The sequence below is a fragment of the Triticum dicoccoides genome, chromosome 5B (assembly GCF_002162155.2).
Source record: "Triticum dicoccoides isolate Atlit2015 ecotype Zavitan chromosome 5B, WEW_v2.0, whole genome shotgun sequence".
NCBI classification, from domain to species: Eukaryota; Viridiplantae; Streptophyta; class Magnoliopsida; order Poales; family Poaceae; genus Triticum; species Triticum dicoccoides.
The window spans coordinates 455,417,005-455,429,138 of NC_041389.1; positions in this window are offsets into that span (position 1 = coordinate 455,417,005).

Consider the following 12,134-nt stretch of genomic DNA (forward strand, 5'->3'; position numbering starts at 1 on the left):
ACATGCTTCTATGGTTACCACTCAAGTAGAACAAGTACTTAAAGCTCAGAAAGAAGTGCTTGATGAAATGAATAGTAAGAAAAATGATTATGCTGTTAGAGTGGCTACTAGAACTGGTAGAATGACTCAGGAACCTTTGTATCCTGAAGGCCACCCTAAGAGAATCGAGCAAGATTCTCAGAGAAATGATATTGATGTACCTAGTTCTTCTAAAAAGAAGAAAAAGAAAAATAATAGGACTTTGCAAGCTTCTAGTGAACCTATCGCTGAGCCACCTAAGAATCCAAATGATATTTCTATTTCTGATGCTGAAACACAATCAGCTGATGAACATGAACCCAGAAATAATGTTAATGATAATGTTCATGTTGATGCCCAACCTAGTAATGATAATGATGTAGAAGCTGAACCTGCTGTTGATCTTGATAACCCACAATCAACGAGTCAACGCTATGATAAAAGAGACTTCGTTGCTAGGAAACATGGTAAAGAAAGGGAACCATGGGTTCAAAAACCCATGCCTTTTCCCCCGAAACCATTCAAGAAAAAGGGTGATGAGGATTTTGCGAGCTTTGCTGAAATGATTAGACCTATCTTTTTGCGTATGCGATTAACTGATGTGCTCAAAACAAATCCTTATTCTAAGTATATGAAGGATATTATTACTAATAAAAGAAAGATACCTGAAGCTGAAATTTCCACCATGCTTGCTCATTATACTTTTAAGGGTGGAATATCAAAGAAACTTGGAGATCCCGGAGTACCTACTATACCATGCTCCATTAAGAGAAATTATGTTAAAACCGCTTTGTGTGATCTTGGAGCCGGTGTTAGTGTTATGCCTCTCTCTTTATATCAAAGACTTGACTTGAATAAGTTGACACCTACTGAAATATCTTTGCAAATGGCTGATAAATCAACTGCTATACCTGTCGGTATTTGTGAGGATGTGCCTGTTGTGGTTGCAAACGTTACTATTTTAACGGACTTTGTTATTCTTGATATTCCCAAGGATGATAGTATGTCTATTATTCTTGGAAGACCTTTCCTTAATACTGTAGGGGCTATTATTGATTGCAACAAAGGCAATGCCACTTTTCATGTTAATGGCAATGAGCACACGGTACACTTTCCGAGGAAACAACCTCAAGTTTATAGTATCAACTCTATTGGAAAAATTCCATCGATTATATTTGGAGGTTTTGAATTTCCTCTCCCTACTGTCAAGAAAAAGTATGATATACTTATTGTTGGGGATTTTCATATCCCCGTTGAGGTAATTAGTGCTATCCGAAATTTCTCCGGTTCTGTGTTAATCGGAACGAGCTCGTTAACAAGACTTGATCAACCTTGTTAGTGGATTCATTTTGGATGATCACGAGATGGATGAAACTAGAAGCACAACCTTCTGCACCCTCTTTATATTTTCTGATTTTTTTAGTAGAAATAAAGCAAAATAGTACTTTTCTGTCTGTCTCCCGACTTATCTGTATAATATAAAAATTTCCCAAAAATAAAAGTCCTCAGAATGCCATGCCAATTTAATATGATTTTTTCGGGAATATTTAAGAATTTACTGTGCAAAAATCACCGCGGGGGGAGCTGCCACCTGGCCACGAGGGTGGAGGGCGCGCCCTACCCCCCTAGGCGCGCCCCCTGCCTCGTGAGCCCACGGTGGCCCTCCTCCACTTATTCATGCACCCATCTTCTTCCTCTGTCTCACACAAACACGAAAAACCAACTCAAGCACGAGTTCCAGCCCCCGTTGCTTTGATTTTCGATCTCCTTGCTCAAAGCACCTCTTGCAAAACTGCTTGGGGAGATTGTTCCTTGGTATGTGACTCCTCCATTGTTCCAATTAGTTTTTGTTCTAGTGCTTTACTCATTGCAAATTTGTGCTGCATACGTGACCATGTTCTTGAGCTTGCATGACAAATTTATATGGTTCCAATTAGTTCCAATGCTTTATATAGGCTCTAGGTACTTGCAGGAGTTGTTGCTATCAATTTTATTAAAGTTGGTTCACTTTTATTTGAAGTTACTAAAATTTTTGGATTGTTTCAGAATTAATGAAGAGATTTTTGAGAGGCTCGTCGAGCCGAAGCGCTAAGGAATAACAAAAGGAAGAAGAACAGAAGCCCAAATTTAATTTGCCTCGCACCGCGGAGGTCCGGCCGTGTGAATGGCCTTCCGATGACTTCTTGAGGAGAGACGGGATTTATGAAGATTTCTATTTATTAATTGAGAATGCTGGCCTCACCGATTTCCTCCGCGACCAACGACATCGGTATCTCTTACTCACAAATACTTGTGTGCAAAATTTCTACTTTTTCCCTAAGAGTTCACCTCCATCGGTAGAATTTCATTTATATGACGTTGTTAAGAGGATGCCATTAGCTGAATTTTGCGAGGTTTGCAAAATACCTTTTGAGGGCACCTTGGATGAACCACACCGTAATGAAGTAGAAGCTTTTATTAACACTATCACGATGGGAGAAACTAGGAAGGTTTCTGATGCAAGAATCACTAGCATACATTTTCCTATTTTACGATACTTTGCCTTATTTGCTAGTCGTCGCCTGATAGGTCGCGAAAACTATGGAAACCTTAGTATTCCTGATGTTATCATTTTGTTCCATGGTTTATATCGAAGTAACTCTGTTAGTATGGGTGGAATTGTTGCTAGGCGGTTAAGTCTGAACCGTACTATAGGCCCCATCTTTGGAGGTATTTATGCCTCACGCCTAGCTGAACATTTTGAAATACCTATTAGGCATGAGGAGGAAGAGGAAACATCGCTGCCTCGTGTTTATTTAGATTATAGGAGTATGCTAGCGCTGGATTTTCTTATTAAGAGTCGTGAAGGGGAACTCAAATATAAATTGTACTTTGATAAACATCACCCTAAGATTATTACTTTGCCTGCTCCCTCACTGTTTAACTTGTCTGCAGGTCCTCACATCGTTCCGTGGGCGGCCATTCAAGCCTATCGAAATCCCGCACCCGCCCCAGAACCGGAGCCACAAGAAGAGCCTCCACGACTATCTGTTTATTCTTGGGATCCAGAGGAGGCTGCCAGCCATTGGCAGCCGGAGCCTTCTTCATCACAGTATGACCCCAGTTTCACTTACGGGTATCAGCCAGGCCATTCCTGGCAATAGACCAACTTAGGCTAAAAGCCTAAGCTTGGGGGAGTACGTATTTCCCACCGACATTACATTCATGTTTGCACACACTCATTGCTAGATGTCGGTGTTCATACTCTTTCACTGTAATATCCATGCTAGTTTATTTTCTTTTTCCTGCTTTCTTCTTGTGTGTTTTATAAACCTTAAGAAAAAATAGTAGTACTTTATTTCTTTGCTGTAGTAATCAAAACAGAAAACCCAAAAATATTTCCCGTTCTTCTTTTGTTTGTTGGGAGCTTTCCCGTGTAAATAGTTTTTTTCTTTTCCTTTCTTTGGGGGTCGAGAAGACCATATTGAAAATGCTTAGTGGCTCTTATATGCATGAATGATTATTTAACTTAGAGCCCATATTACTTGTCTTCTCTCTTGAGTTGAATGCTTGCAGATTCCAGCTTAGTCCAATGCACGTGCACTCCTATTATTATTCACATCGTTCGGTCGTGCAAGTGAAAGGAAATAATGATGATATATGATGGACTTATTGGGATGAGAAAAGCTGGTATGAACTCGACCTCTCTTATTTTTGTAAATATGATGATTCATCGTTCCTGGGTTAGCTATTATGAAGTAAGCATATTTGCAATGACATTTAGAGATTATAGTTGCTTGTGCCATGCTTGATTAGCTATGAGTTATAATGGTTTGCCTTGCGTGCCAACATGCTATTAGAATGATTATGATGTGGTATGAGGGGATGGTATCCTCCTTTAAATGAATTGAGTGACTAGACTTGGCACATGTTCACGCATGTAGTTGAATCAAATCAACATAGCCTTCATGATATTTATGTTCATGGTAGATTATATCCTACTCATGCTTGTATTCGTTGTAAATTAATTTTGATGCATGTTTAGGACTGTTGTCGCTCTCCCAGTTGGTCGCTTCCCAGTCTTTTGCTAGCCTTCACCTGTACTAAGCGGGAATACTGCTTGTGCATCCAAACTCCTTAAAACCCCAAAGTTGTTCCATATGAGTCCACTATAACTTCCTATATGCGGTATTTACCTACCGTTCCAAGTAAATTTGTGTGTGCCAAACTCCAAACCTTCAAATGAAATTCTATTTTGTATACTCGAGCAGCTCATGTTTCAACTAGGGATGCCCTTATCTTCCATGTTAGGCGGTTATTCTCAAGAGGAGTGGACTCTGCTCCTCATTCACGAGAAAATGGTTGGTCACCGGGATGCCCAGTCCCATGCTTTATGCAAACTAAATAAAAATAATTGCAAACAAAACTCCCCTTGGGACCCGTTGAATGTTGGAGGCACTCGTTGTTTCGAGCAAGCCATGGATTGATGCTTGTGGAGGAAGGGGAGTATAAACTTTACCATTCTGTTTGGGAACCGCCTATAATTTGTTTAGCATGGAAGATATCGTCATCTCATAGTTGTTGCATTGACAGGAAAAGTATGCCGCTCAAAATGTTATTCAATCTCTATTTTAAAACTGAGCTCTGGCACCTCTACAAATCCCTCCTTCCCTCTACGAAGGGCCTATCTATTTACTTTTATGTTGAGTCATCATCCTTCTTATTAAAAAGCACCCGCTGGAGAGCACACTGTCGTTTGCATTCATTATTATTGGTTTATATTGGGTATGACTTGACTAGATCTCTTCTACCATGAATTACAATGTTTAGTCAGTCCTTGATCTTTGAAGGTGCTCTGCATTTATGTTTTGCGGTCTCTGAAAGGGCTAGCGAGATACCATTCCGTTATATCATGTTATAATTATTTAGAGAAAGTGTTGTCATCCGAGTTTTGTTATTATAGCTCGCTAGTTGATTATGCTATTGATATGAGTAATTGTGAGACCTTTGTGTTATTGTGAGAATGGTTAGTTCATAATATTTGCTGAAACTTGAATGCTGGCTTTTCATGTTTACAACAACAAGAGCAAACAGAATTTCTAAAAGTTTTTCTTTTTCTCTTTCAGTTTGTCAACTGAATTGCTTGAGGACAAGCAAGGGTTTAAGCTTGGGGGAGTTGATACGTCTCCGTCGTATCTACTTTTCGAAACACTTTTGCCCTTGTTTTGGACTCTAACTTGTATGATTTGAATGGAACTAACCCGGACTGACGTTGTTTTCAGCAGAATTGCCATGGTGTTGTTTTTGTGCAGAAAATAAAAGTTCTCAGAACGACCTAAAACTCCACGGAATATCTTAGGATAATTAATAAAAAATCCTCGCAAAAGATGAAGACCAGGGGGCCCACACCCTGTCCACGAGGGTGAGGGGCGCCCCCCCCCCTGGGCGCGCCCCCTACCTCATGGGCCCCCTGGTGGCCCTCCGACGCCAACTCCAACTCCATATATTGGTTTTCGGGGAGAAAAAAGACAGAGAGAAGAAATCATCGCGTTTTACGATACGGAGCCGCCGCCAAGCCCTAATCTCTCTCGGGAGGGCTGATCTGGAGTCCGTTCGGGGCTCCGAAGAGGGGAATTCATCGTCGTCCTCATCATCAACCATCCTCCATCACCAATTTCATGATGCTCACCGCCGTGCGTGAGTAATTCCATCGTAGGCTTGCTGGACGGTGATGGGTTGGATGAGATTTATCATGTAATCGAGTTAGTTTTGTTAGGGTTTGATCCCTAGTATCCACTATGTTCTGAGATTGATGTTGCTATGACTTTGCTATGCTTAATGCTTGTCACTAGGGCCCGAGTGCCATGATTTCAGATCAGAACCTATTATGTTTTCATGAATATATGTGAGTTCTTGATCCTATCTTGCAAGTCTATCGTCACCTACTATGTGTTATGATCCGGCAACTCCGAAGTGACAATAATCGGAACCATTCCTGGTGATGACCATAGTTTGAGGAGTTCATGTATTCACTATGTGATAATGCTTTGTTCCGGTTCTCTATTAAAAGGAGGCCTTAATATCCCTTAGTTTCCAATAGGACCCCGCTGCCACGGGAGGGTAGGACAAAAGATGTCATGCAAGTTCTTTTCCATAAGCACGTATGACTATATTCGGAATACATGCCTACATTACATTGATGAACTGGAGCTAGTTCTGTGTCACCCTATGTTATGACTGTTAGATGATGAACCACATCCGGCATAATTATCCATCATTGATCCGGTGCCAACGAGTTTTCCATATACTGGTTCTCGCTTATTTACTTTTCCGTTGTTATTGTTACAATCACTACAAAATACCAAAAACATTGCTTTTGCTGTCTTTACTTTTGTTACCGTTACCACCACTATCATATTACTTTGCTACTAAACACTTTGCTACAGATACTAAGTTTCCAGGTGTGGTTGAATTGACAACTCAGCTGCTAATACTTGAGAATATTCTTTGGCTCCTCTTGTGTTGAATCAACAAATTTGGGTTGAATACTCTACCCTCGAAAACTGTTGCGATCCCCTATACTTGTGGGTTATCATCCGGCACTCCAAAGAAGGCGTCCGAAGACTGGCCTTCAGAGTGGTTTTATGTTGATGATGTTCCCCTTCCGGACCCAGTCTGGACAAGCCTTCCTGAGTTTACCAACACTCCGCTGAAGAAACGCCAAAGCTGGCGCCCCCGGAGCCAGGGGTGGGCATTCGGTAGAAACCGAAAATTCGGTTTATACCATTCGGTTTATTGTCAAATTTGGTTTTCAAAGTTAGAAACCGAAAATAACAATCCAAAATAGCTAACCAAAAATTCGGTCAACCGTTAGTTCGGTTCGGTTTTCAGTTTTTACCAAACATTTGCTTCGTTGCTTACAAAGCTATGCACGAGTAGTACCTACTCACTCCCAGCCTCTTATATAACTGGGCACCTCATCTCCTTGAGCTTAGCTAGGAAATGTGGGACTAAAAGAAAGTTGTTGCACGCTCCACCAGCCCTCAGAAACATTGGTTATTGGGTTTGGGCTTGCAAGCTCCGTAAAAGGCCTATGCCTGACGCAAAAGACTCTATCCTCTAGGCCCATCAAGTTGACTGGCTAGCTCGCACGTGAAGCGCTTGTACGCGGATGTGCCTGTGCGGCCGAACACGAGGCGTGGTCGCGAGCGGCGGCTAGCGGCTTCGATGTGAGGGAGAGCTTTGCGTGACGTGCGACTTCGGTTTTCCTTCGGTAATACGGTTTTACACTGGACTGAGTGATTTCATTTTAGTTTTCATAAGTAAAACCCAAATTTTAATGTACCAACTGCAAAAACCGAAAATTCAGTTTTTTCGGTTTCGGTTCGGTATTCGGTTGGTCAGTTTTTATGCCCACCCCTACCCGGAGCCCCCAGGAGGAGGATAACAGAGAAGTCCTCTATCTGATGAGCAGGATAAAAACCCTGGCCAAATCAGGACTGGCAATAACTGAAGTTATGTCAATATGCACAATACGGGGAGTGCAGCCACTTCAATATAGGGGGAAATCCATGTGGCACTTCAATGGAGAAGACGACGCCTCCCGCTGTGGTCGTAAAGGTCCGGACTCCGCCACCGCTCTGGCAAGAATATTGTCCGATTTGTATAAAGGAGAAAAAGAGGAGTTCCTCCGCATTAAACCGCAGGATGGATTTTCTATGTACAACCCCCGGAGCTGGGTAAGCTATCATCCTTTACTCAACTCTGTCCATTTTTGCCTCCTTTGTCATAATCATTTACCCTGCCATTCCAAAGCAGGAACTAAGAAAGGCCGTGAAAGAGTTCGGCAGCCCATCTCCTCAGCCAGAGGATCCCAGCCGGGCTCTCGACCCCGGACTTGAAGAAGATCTGGACATATCCATGGAGTTTGTCAACGGGACATTCTACCAGGCAAGCAGTGGCGGCTCTTTAGTGGCCATCATCGCGGATTATCCCGGACTGCTTCCTGTGTCACATGTAAGTAAAGTCGAGGTCTTAACTTCCGAAAAGGAGTCTTTCGCTATGCCACACCTTATGCACATGTGTTGCGTCTTTATAGAAACGGCCATCAGGACGCCGCGCGGAACCCGTGGGGGATCCTTAGCAAAGGGAGCCTGGGCAAGGCAGGCTAAAAAGGAAGGCAGTTAGGGCTGAGACGCCGGTGCAAAGGTACGATTCAAACTTGCTCCGTGATTATCTCTATCGAGATATGACAATCTTAACTATGTTCTGGCAGAAAGAATAGTCGTCGAACTATATCCGGGGATCCTGCCGGCCACGCCTCAAGCAGTCGGATTCCTAAACCGGTCTCACGGATGGAGGCTGATGTGGGGTCAACGCCAAACTGTCTTCATGCAGAGGATACGGATAGGTTTTCCGCCACAAATTCTGAAGTGGAGAGCTCCATGAATCACCGGGCCGACGGGCCGTACTTCGAGGTGGTATTTTTTCTGAAGAGGCGTTAAATGCCTTCAATTCCGGACACAAATATATCCGCGCTGCTCAAGATGGACTTGCCAGAGCAACGTACCAGTATGTGAAGGATATAAGGGTAAGAAAATTTGATAAGGATGTGTAGTAGTAGCCCCTGAGACTTTAAATAGTTGACACAACTGATTTAAGGATCATTGCATGCACAGGTTCTTATAGAGAAGAATACCCATTTATCTCAAGAGCTGGAGGAATGTAAGACCCAGCTGAAGGCCACTGCTGCCGAACAAGAGGATTCCAAAAAGTCCTCTTCTGGTAATACTTGCCTTCATGCAGGAATGGGTACCATCTATTGATTCGGCGTGGTTTATGAATCTAACAAAAGATTCTGCAAACAATCCTGGAGAAAATCCGAAGACGGTGGAAGATAATGAGCCACATCTGCGAAGTCAACTGAAGGCTGGCGAACGCGTGCTGACGCAGGCTATTCAAGAGAAAAATAAGCTCCAAGATGCCAATATCCGACTAAGCGTCGAACTGGCAGATGTTCGGGCTCAGCTTGCTGACTCCATGAAGGAGAACAGGAGACTTCGACGCGACATTTATAGTAAGTGCTTCAAACGAGCTGCGAGACAGTTCGGTGAGGAAGCGAATTAACAGAGTTGTGTTTGCAGGTATGCTGACGGGACGTCCTGGAGTGGAGATGCCTGGATCCGCAGGTGATTTGCTGCAAGATCTGTCACAACTGCATGAGCGAGCTCGGTAGGTGATGCAGGGTATTGCCCAGGCCTTGTGGCTGTCTTCTGCCGTGCCAGGAGGCTTGAGCGAGCTTGTAGAGATGCTCAAAGGAGCACGGCGGAGCTTCCGTTTATGGAAGATATCAGCTTGCCGACAAGGTGCGAGGGAAGCTTGGGCCATGGTGAAGAAGCGATATGCCAAGGCTGACCCAAACCATATGGCCGAAGTCGGACCGGTGGGGTCAGATGGGCAAGAAATACTCGTTAGTCTGGTATATGACCAAGTAGCGTTAGCTGCAAAGTACTCCCAACAGGATTGTAGGCTAGACAGCTGTTGGATGGTATACAGGAAGAATATAGCTAGTCCAAGTGACTATGTAATTAAATGGACCTATGTAGTCCCTAGCCGGATTGAAAATCATTTGTCATGGCGGACCTTTTCGCTTCAGGCCCTGGACCCGACAGTTCGGGGTGTATCTGAATACCCTCGCAGTTATGAAAAAACGGGGTATGCATGGAAACCGGGCGTAGGGGTCATAAGTGCATGAACAGGCAAGTACCCAACTAGTTATGTTATATTACATGGATAGTAAGAAACATCTTCCAGCGAGAATAGTTCCGTTAGGGGTTCCTTTCACTGGGTGCGCATGCATCGATGTGCATGTCTAAACTGCGAATAGAAGCGCGGGAAACAAAACACCTGGGGATTTAAGTTGTAATGAACGAGAACATCTTTTGTTCACCGACCGAATATTCCCTTAAGAACACTAGCTTTCGGCTTCACCCAGTCTGAGGTACACATCCGGCTCAACCAGCAGTAACAATCGCAGAGGTGCTCCCCTTATGCCCTAGCCGAATTAACGGGAACATAGGGCATAAACACAAGAGCCAGGCAACCCAGCATGGCCAAAACTTAAGTCATATCGATGCATATAATGGTGAAGAAAAGGCACATATGGAAAGAAAAATGCATATGTGGCTGGCAGGAAACCATTAAGGTAGTTATATTTAGCTTCCGAATAGGAAGCCCCCAGGTATAGTGTGCACGCATAGTGCGGCCGGAGCGATTAGGGCATCCGTACAGTTTTTAAGGTTGTATGTTAAAAGGGAAAAAGAGGGCGAGAAAGGAAGAAAGATAACATAATTGAAGAAGCGGGGGTAAGGATACGAACACTGAATTTGGCGCTAGGCGTAGAATCTTCGGAGTCTGGCCGCGTTCCATGGGTTCGGCTCAACTCTGTTATCAGATGCACTGCGCAGAAGGTACGCTCCTTCGGTGAGAACTTTATCAATAATGAAGGGACCCTCCCACTTGGGTTTGATCTTGTCCATCTTCTTCTCGGGGAGGCGTAGAACTAGTTCGCCAATGTTATAAGTTTTGGCCCGTACTTCTCTGCTTTGATACCTTCGAGCCTGTTGCTGATAGAATGCGGAACGAGCTTTTGCGACGTCACGCTCCTCCTCCAAAGCATCTAAGTTGTCCTGTCGATCTAGCTCGGATTCCTTCTCTTCGTACATGCGCACGCGAGGTGAGTCATGGATTATGTCGCAGTGTAGCACTGCTTCTGCGCCGTACACCATAAAAAATGGTGTATATCCAGTAGTACGATTCAGCGTGGTCCGCAGCCCCCAGAGTACGGAGTCGAGCTCCTCGACCCAATGTGTGTCTGATTCCTTCAAGGATCGCACTAGTTTGGGTTTGATGCCGCTCATGATGAGACCATTTGCACGTTTAACTTGACCATTTGTTTGGGGGTGATAGACAGAGGCGTAGTCGAGCTTGATGCCCATTTTGCTGCACCAAGTTCTCACCTCATCGGCTATAAAATTCGAGCCATTGTCAGTGATGATGCTGTGGGGGACACCGTAACGGTGTACGACCTCTGATATGAAGTCTATCACTGGTCCAGATTCGACCGTTTTAACTGGTTTGGCTTCTATCCATTTGGTGAACTTGTCCACCATGACCAATAAGTATTTTTTCTTATGGCTTCCCCCTTTAAGGGGTCCCACCATATCCAGCCCCCAGACCGCGAACGGCCAAGTTATGGGGATTGTTTGGAGAGCGGTAGGGGGCATATGTCTCTGATTGACAAATAGTTGGCAACCAACGCAATGTTGGACAAGGTCATGTGCATCTGCCCGGGCTGTCGGCCAGTAAAAACTTGTCTAAAAGGCCTTGCTTACGAGTGTCTGGGCTGCCGTGTGCTGCCCGGCGAGTCCGGAATGGATTTCGGCTAAGAGTTGCCGCCCTTCCTCTTCGGAGATGCATCGTTGGAGCACTCCGGTGGTGCTCTTCTTGTAGAGATCTCCTTCATGGACTTTGTAGGCCTTAGAGCGTCACACAATACAACGTGCCTCATTTTGGTCTTCGGGGAGCTCTTGCCTATTAGGTAGGCCAAGAAGGGCTCGGTCCACGGGGCGATGACAGCCATGATTTCGTGGGCTGAAGGTGTTATTTCGGTGGCAGAGCCTCCGATTACGTCAGATGGTTTGGAATCGGGGGTTGTGTTCAGAGCCGGACTAATATTGCCGGGCTCCCCCCCCCCCCCATACCATGAATGGCTTGAACAGCCTTTCCAAGAAGATATTAGGTGGGACGGGGTCACGTTTAGTGCCGATGCGGGCGAGGATATTGGCCGCTTGATTATTTTCTCTGACCACATGGTGGAATTCGAGCCCCTCGAACCGAGCTGACATTTTAAGGATGACATTGCGATAAGCCGCCATTTCATCAAAGTCTCCATTTATCTGAGATATTGCAAGGTTCGAGTCCCCGCGCACTTCGAGGCATTGGATGCCCATGGATACTACCATCCGAAGACCATGCAACAGAGCCTCGTATTCGGCTGCATTGTTGGAGTTCGTGTATAATATTTGGAGTACGTATTGGACCATGTCTCTGGTGGGGGACATCAGGACAACACCCGC